Source organism: Ciconia boyciana, chromosome 10, assembly GCF_034638445.1.
Source record: "Ciconia boyciana chromosome 10, ASM3463844v1, whole genome shotgun sequence".
Lineage (NCBI taxonomy): Eukaryota > Metazoa > Chordata > Aves > Ciconiiformes > Ciconiidae > Ciconia > Ciconia boyciana.
In genome coordinates this window covers 40124769-40132025 of record NC_132943.1, presented here as the reverse complement: position 1 = coordinate 40132025, position 7257 = coordinate 40124769, and positions in this window count along the sequence as shown.

Sequence of the window (7257 nt, the reverse complement as noted above, 5' to 3'; positions counted from 1 at the left end):
GAACAGGTCACCGCAATACCTGAGATGGCTGGGGTTGCGTGTACACAAAAAACTCATAGGCTTGGACTTGTCTGTCTTCTACTTTGTCTCCATCTTCATCCAAATTTGTAGGTTTTCAGAAAGTTAATATGAAAGCTTTAACTGAATCTGCTGGAATCAAGACCTTTTCCTCAAGGAAAGGAAAGGTGCTCCTCCGAGGCGGGCGGGCAGGTATTATATGCCAGCAAAGTGAAAGGCTATACTGCAGCTGCATGGGCTTTTGCAGGCAGAACGCTGCATGACCTGGCCACCCCGCTGACTGCGTCGGAGCAAGTCTGAAACCGAGCGTTGCGGGCTGGCTTTGGCAGGTGATGCTCTCAGCACTGCTCAGCGTATTTGCTCAAGCACAGCATCTTCAGATTGCACATGTCCCACTTAGGCACAAGCCTGCAATGGCCGCAGCTATCATACCCACCGGTATACCTACCAGTAGCAATGCGGTCTGAATATTGGGGGCCGGTTTGGGGCCATTGAGACCATTTTTTAGACCAGTGACCTTAACCCGAGCGAATGGGCTGGTCCTAGTTGTAGCTATTGTCCTGAGATGCGTTTGATGGGATGTCTCTGTCACTCCACGTGCAGAGCGTGACCTGGAGAGCCAGTTTGCACCCGTGAACATCAGTGCCACTTTTGGTCAACCCCGTGCAGTGTTTAACATCCTAAAGGAGGAGTCCTGACCCCGACGTGGCGAATAGCAAAGTCCCCGTGGGGCTATGGTTTCACAGGACTGTCCCAGAAACACAGCTTGTCAGATTTATGGTGCAGCTTCCTCTTTTCCTTTGGTGCAAAGTTGGGTTTTTTTCACTACAAATGACCTTTTTCATGTGCACATCTGCTTTCCACCCCAAATCTTGGTATTTATATATCACACTACTGACAACCAAGCTGTTCTGGCTGAAAACCAAAGTATTTTTGTGCAAAATGGCATTAGCATATCTCGTGGGAATTGTGGTTTTCAGTACCTTCTGCTTCCATTCTCCTTTCCGGGCCAAGTTTTGTTGCAACCTGCAGCTCCCAGGATGTGCGTAGACAGAGAGAGCGTGTGCTAAGCTAGGAATGTCTTTAGCTTTCAAGGTCTTATGAATTTCAGTGAAAAAACTTAGGCTACAAAACAAAAAGTGGAAAAAAAACCCCTTAAGGGACAAAACCTGAAGCACAGTGACATGTTTTTGAGTCATGATATTTTACTGAAAAATATTTTTCTCCTGTGGAAAATTCTGATAAAACCAAAATTGCGTATCAGCACTTCCTAGAGGAAAATGCCTTTTCCTCCAATTTTCAGTCTAGTCTACTCCTATAACAAGAAAAAAGTTTTGACTCTAGTTGGCTTATGTGGGATTTTAACAACCCAACCAAATGCATCAAAAGCCTTCAGGACATTTCATAGAAAAATTCTCTTGAGTTTCATAATGTTTGTCCAGCGTCCTGAAATTCAGGAAAGTATTTTCATACCTGAAAAGTTTATTTGCAGAATTACCGAGTCGGATGTGTAGCTGGCTGAAATCAATCTACCTCCATTGACTTTAGTGCTACAGTGATTTACAGCCCTGGCGAGTGTCGCTCGGTGATTTGAGCTTGCAGTTTGCTGTGCATACAGCCGTCAGAATCCGGGGCTGCTCAGTACGCCCAGCCTGTGCTGCTTTCATTTATTGATATGGGAAAAGTGGGATAATGTGGCTGCAACTGTTTTATATAAATGTGCTTGTTTGCATGAAGGAAAAGGATTTTTAAATTTTTTTTGGTGGGTTTTTTTTTTAATTTATTTAACTATGTCCAGAGTAGTGGTTTTCTGGTATTAACTGTGTTTTGTAAATTATAGCACCTCTGCTGACATTCTGAGGGCTGGGTGTACGTTAGTCCCATTTGAGAAAAATATGAGCTTTTTTCGGTTAAAAAGTTCCTCTTGGAGTCGGCAGGCAACACATTCAACTACACCAATCCATGGAGATCACTGGTTGTGTTTATACAGCAATTAAAGGGGGATTACAGCCGCCGTGGAGCTCGGCACCCCGGTCCCATCCCCTCCCCTGTACGCGCCGGGGGCCTCAAAGCCACATTGTTCCCTGTAGCCGTCAACGCCAGCCCGGGGACAGGGTGGGTCATGAAAATGGGAGAGGGTAGTTTCTGCCAGGGAGTGAGATTTAAAAAATAAAAAATAACAAAAACAACGAAAAAAGGGTGGAGGAAGGAATGACAGTTATGTTTTCTTCTTCCAAAGGTGTTTTCCATGGCCATCCTTGGTGCAGGGCAGCGGGGAAGGGAAGCGTCCTTTCCAAGTGCACCCTGGAAATCATCCTTCGGGGGACGTGTTGTGCAAGGTGTTGTACGAGCACGTGGGCAGAGGTCGTCCTTGCCCTGAAAGCGCTGGCTTAGCGTGAAGGACTCTGCTTTGGAGGTGGCATCCTGAGGGCCTGTGCTCCGGCTCTGCTCAGACATCTTGCCAAACCCTCACGCCGGGAATGGGGTGAATGACGGAGGCGAACGTGTGTCTCCGTTTCGGCAGGATCCCTCAGGCTCAGTGCAGCGGGACGGCCGCCAGCAGAGCCGGATTCCTGCTCCCCATGGAAACAGCCTCCTGTAGCGCCCACCCCTGCCCAGACAGCCCTAATCCTCCCTCCGCGGTCACCCTGAAGAGCCTCCTGGCTCTCTTATCAGCGAGGATCGCCCTTCAGCAAATATTTAGAAGAGGCTGCTTTGCGGTGGGGGCGGTGAGCCACGGCGGGTGGTGGGGGCCCACGCTGCGGAGGAGGTGCTGGCGGGGACAGGACGGGGGGGCACGGCGTGGCCATGGGGTCCCTGCAGTGTATGGGGCCACCGCAGTCCCCGGTCACGCTCCCGTGGTGGGGAGACCTGGCCGTGCTCCCGCGGGTTGCAGCATCCCAACCTCTGTTGCCAGCAGGAAATCTTTAAAACAAATGTCGGGGTGACTCTCCTGGGGGAGCCATGATTGTCTGGTGACAGGGAGCGTGGTTGGAGGCGGGGAGATGTGGGTTTTGCTCAGAAAAGAGCAAATGGCTTTTCTTGCAGAGAGGAGAAGTTTAGGGGGGACGGGGAGCCCTGCTCCACAAGTGCTGAGGAGCCACAGGCTATTGCTGAGAGGCAACGGCTTTGCAGTTAAATGGTCAGATAGCTCCATTCTCAGCTCTCAGATTTTTTTTAAGACCCACCAGAAAACAAAATCCAGCATTTATCCTGCCTCACGGGAGGTGGATGGAGGGTTGTCCAGAAAACACATCCTCTGGACACAGCAAGCAGCAGCAGAGACGTCGGTCCCTCCCTAACGTAGGGTACAAATCCAAGCCTGTGCATGGGTTACCCTGATGCTCGCAGAGGCATTTATTTCCACAAGTAAATGTATTTTTACTTGGCGGTGGGGCAGGAGCTGTTTTGGGGTGCTGCTGTGGAGGTTGCGAGCTGACGTCCCCCGAGCAGAGCCAGCGTGCGGGCTGGGCGAGCAGCGCCTGGTGGGGTTTTACAGCCCTGGTGGGAAACGGACTCAGGTTCATACCAGAGAGGGAAAGAGAGGGCTACCACAGAAGCAGAGGAGGAGACCTGGGCGCTCGGGACGAGGAGACAACGCAAACACATGCACGGTACCGCTGGGTTTTGACACAGCGACTCAAAGTGTGGGACTGTGAGAAAAGCTCGAGCAACCGATGAGAGATGATCCTGGCAGCGGCGTCTTGGACAGACCAGCGAGAGTCAAAATGAGTCACGAGGCGCTTCCTGCCCAGCCTCTCCATCCGCGGGAGGTGCCTGTTGGTACAGACCAGGCTGCAGGTCCAACCCCCAGATCTCCGTTTCTCGGAGTGCTCAGAACCACGTAGCCAGGTTTGTAGCTGAAATTCATAGCGAAACCGGTGCTCGTCCCACCCACGGGGGCACACGAAGCTTGGGTAATCTCTGCAAAGAACAGGGAGATCTTCAAAGGAATTGAAAAAGAAAACACCACCACCAAAAAAACCAAAACAACCCCAAAAAACAGGCTTTGGGAAAGTAACAGGCCCTGTCCCAGCTTTTGGTCTGACCTTTGTTGTGGCCACGGATACACCAAACCTGAGTGCCTCACTCCTAAAGATGACAGCACCTTGGTCCATAAATACCTGTGCATATAGACATAAACTCACTTTTTCTTTCTTTTCCCTTTGCAGTCAATCATGCTTTACAAAGGAAAAGTGAATATGAAGGCTGGAGGGGCTTTGTTACCCTGCTAATGGTATGTAAAATAAACAGGGGCCTGAGAACCCTTGAGCTGAAAGCACTAATCAGCCTGTGTGATAACATCCTTCACCCTGGACAGGCAGCATCGAGAGCATCTGGGGAAATGAGTTGACACTGCGTAGTGCAGCACAGTAAGTGAACGATACCTGAAGGCTTTTGCAGCATTAGTTGGCTTTTTACACCTCCCCGTATTGCTCTTTTGCACCATGCAAATGGGCCAGTGGAAAAGAAGACGTGCCTTCACTCGTGCAACAGCCCAAACACCAGCACAGGGGACGGTCAAGGGCCATTGAGGTCTGGCGTTGGTTCTGAAGCCCCTTTGCACACACACCCCGTGTCCCTTGGGAGAGATGCGATGAGAGCGATGCTGGTTAAAGAGGTAACGCTCACTGTCAAAAACCCTGGCAAAGAAATAAATACATCTTCTACTTGGGTTGAGCCTCAGCTTTGTCTCTCCTGCCTGCCCCAAGCCAGGCGGTGCCCAGCAGACTGCGTGGCTTGCAGGGGCATCTAGTGGCTGAATGCTGTACGAGGGATCGGGGATTGCAATGCGCTTTATACCCTCCTCTAATACCAGCTTCAGTCAGCCCCTCATCCTATACAGGTTACTGTCCCTCGTACACGAATAAAATCCACACCTGGAGGTCAGAAATGTTGCCAATAATCTGATTTAAAAGATACGCCTCTCGCCATTCCCCGCCTCCTCCTTCCCAAAATACCCATTTCGGAGAAGAAGCAAAACTTTGCAGGTGGCTTCAATGCCACTAAGCGTTATCGCCACACATCCAACGGGAGGAGAATCCTCCTTAGTGGCAGTGGCATCCCTTCATACTTCGCTGTGGCTTCCCCAAGCACACCGAGGAGCTGCCACGAGGAAGCCTGGGTGCAAACATCTGTTTGGAGGAAGCCTGCTGCTACTCCAAAATTTTTGGTCGCATGATTTATTTAGCTGAGGCTTGTCTCAGCTTCAAAAGATCAAAGAAATCACAGAATTGGGTGGGAGAAAGAAAAATCAAGTCTTCACGTGATGTTTTGCAAAGCCAAAACTTCTTAGCACCTTACAGGTCTTCAGGACCAAAGCTCCTGCTGCCAGCAGCGAGATGCCCGGGGAGAGCGTGGCGCAGCGGAGCCTGTGGCCATCCCCGGCTCCGGGGATGGGAAGGGGACAGGGAGGAGCGGGGGACACCGCAGTGCCACTGAGCGCTGCGTTCGCTTTCTTTACATCTTTAGAGGACGATACCTGTGGCAAACACTCCCTGAAAGTAAGTAAAAGTGCAATATAGCGTATTCGAGGCTGATACACAAGGCTCTTTTGTAAGGACCAGTGACTCATGTCTCCTGGATTTATAAGAAAATGCACGTAAGAGCTATTACTGGGGTGTGAATTATTTCGTTTCTTAATGGTCTGACATTTTTGACAGCTCCTAGCTTGTTATCTATCACAAACTCTCTTGATCTCCCGACTTTAATATGACTTTTAATTATACTTTCGTATAAGTAAAAGGACAGACGATCTATAGTCTGGTTTCCATTTAGTCTAACATATTTAAACAATAAGGGAAACTTTTCCTCCTAGCAGGGTAAAAAGGGTGATTTGGCTGTCTAATGTGGTAGATATTAAAAAGAAAAAAACCAAATAGTTCAGAGTCTCTTCTTTGTATGAATGGAGGGTGGATCAGTGCTTTCCTCGCCTTCCCTTCGGAGCCACCAGGAAAGCCTTCTCCTCCTGGCCGTGAACTGGCTGGCCTTTGCTACGCCTGTGTTTGCCAACGGAGGTCTGAGTTTGGCGTGCAGCTGCGGGTGTTGTTCCCAGCAGGGTCCGATCAGGGAGGTGATGCCTCCCCGCCTGGCTGGGAAGGAGATGGGGACGTGGGGAGGACCCTGAGGGGCTCAGCTCCACACCGGGCACGGTAGAGGTACGGGGGTTGCCACGTGTCCCAGGCTGTAGGGAAGCTTCAGAGCTCTCTCTGGAGACTCCAGTTTAGGGCAAATTTATTTTCACGGTGGGAGAAAAATGCCTTTTGGTGAACCTGGTAGAGCTTTTGGTTTCCCACCCAATCCCAAACATGTGCAAGGTTCCTCAGCGTAACAGCAGTTGCTTCCCAAAATTATAACAAGTCTAGCTAATTGCTCTCCATAGTTAAAAAGTGAAAAAACCTTTTAATTCAGAATTTAAAAAATAAGAAATCGTTTAATCACCATAGGCCTGAGCTACCAATGCCTTTGCAATGTACCTTGCTGTAAGGGCAGTAAGCTGCACTACCTCACCTAGAAGACCCTTTTCCTTTCCAAAACATGGGCTTGCCTTCCCCGTCCTGCTGATGCCCAGCAGCATCGTCCGTCTTGGCCCCCGTGGCCCATGTTCCTCCTGCTCAGCCCCTGGTCCAAGAGCAATTACGGGCCAGCACACAATATACCTAACCTAAAGGCTAGGTATATTAAGGATTACAAACGAAGAACGTGGGAGCTATAGTGATAGACATCACGTACACTGAAAGAGGTAAGATGTGAGCTGGAAATAAAGTGTAAATCAAAGTTAGGAAGGTTACGCTAAAATTACAAGGAAAGCCACAATGAAGTTTACTGTGTTCTTCCAGGTCAGTCATTTAAAAGTTAGGAGGGACCGAGTTTAGGACTGCTTGCGCAACACATTTTTTTTCAGCTTGTGTATGTGCATTAAAACACATTCTTTAATGCTATCTTCATGTATTAATTTTTCCATATGACCTGTTATGAGCATCTCTTATAATATTGGAAAAGAACAGCATATATGTCCAGAAGGCCTCTGGAGTTGCAGAGATATTAAATAGATCCCATACATCAGCTGTTTGTTGGTCTGTCTAGTGACAGGCCGCTGTTTATCTTATGATAAAATAGCATGTTAGGGAAATGCCTCTCTCAACTGCATTTCTATAGAAAATGTTTTTGTAGAGAGAAAATATAAGGAAAAGGTAAGATGAGAAAAGTAAAAAAAAAAAAAAAGTAACTCGAGAAATT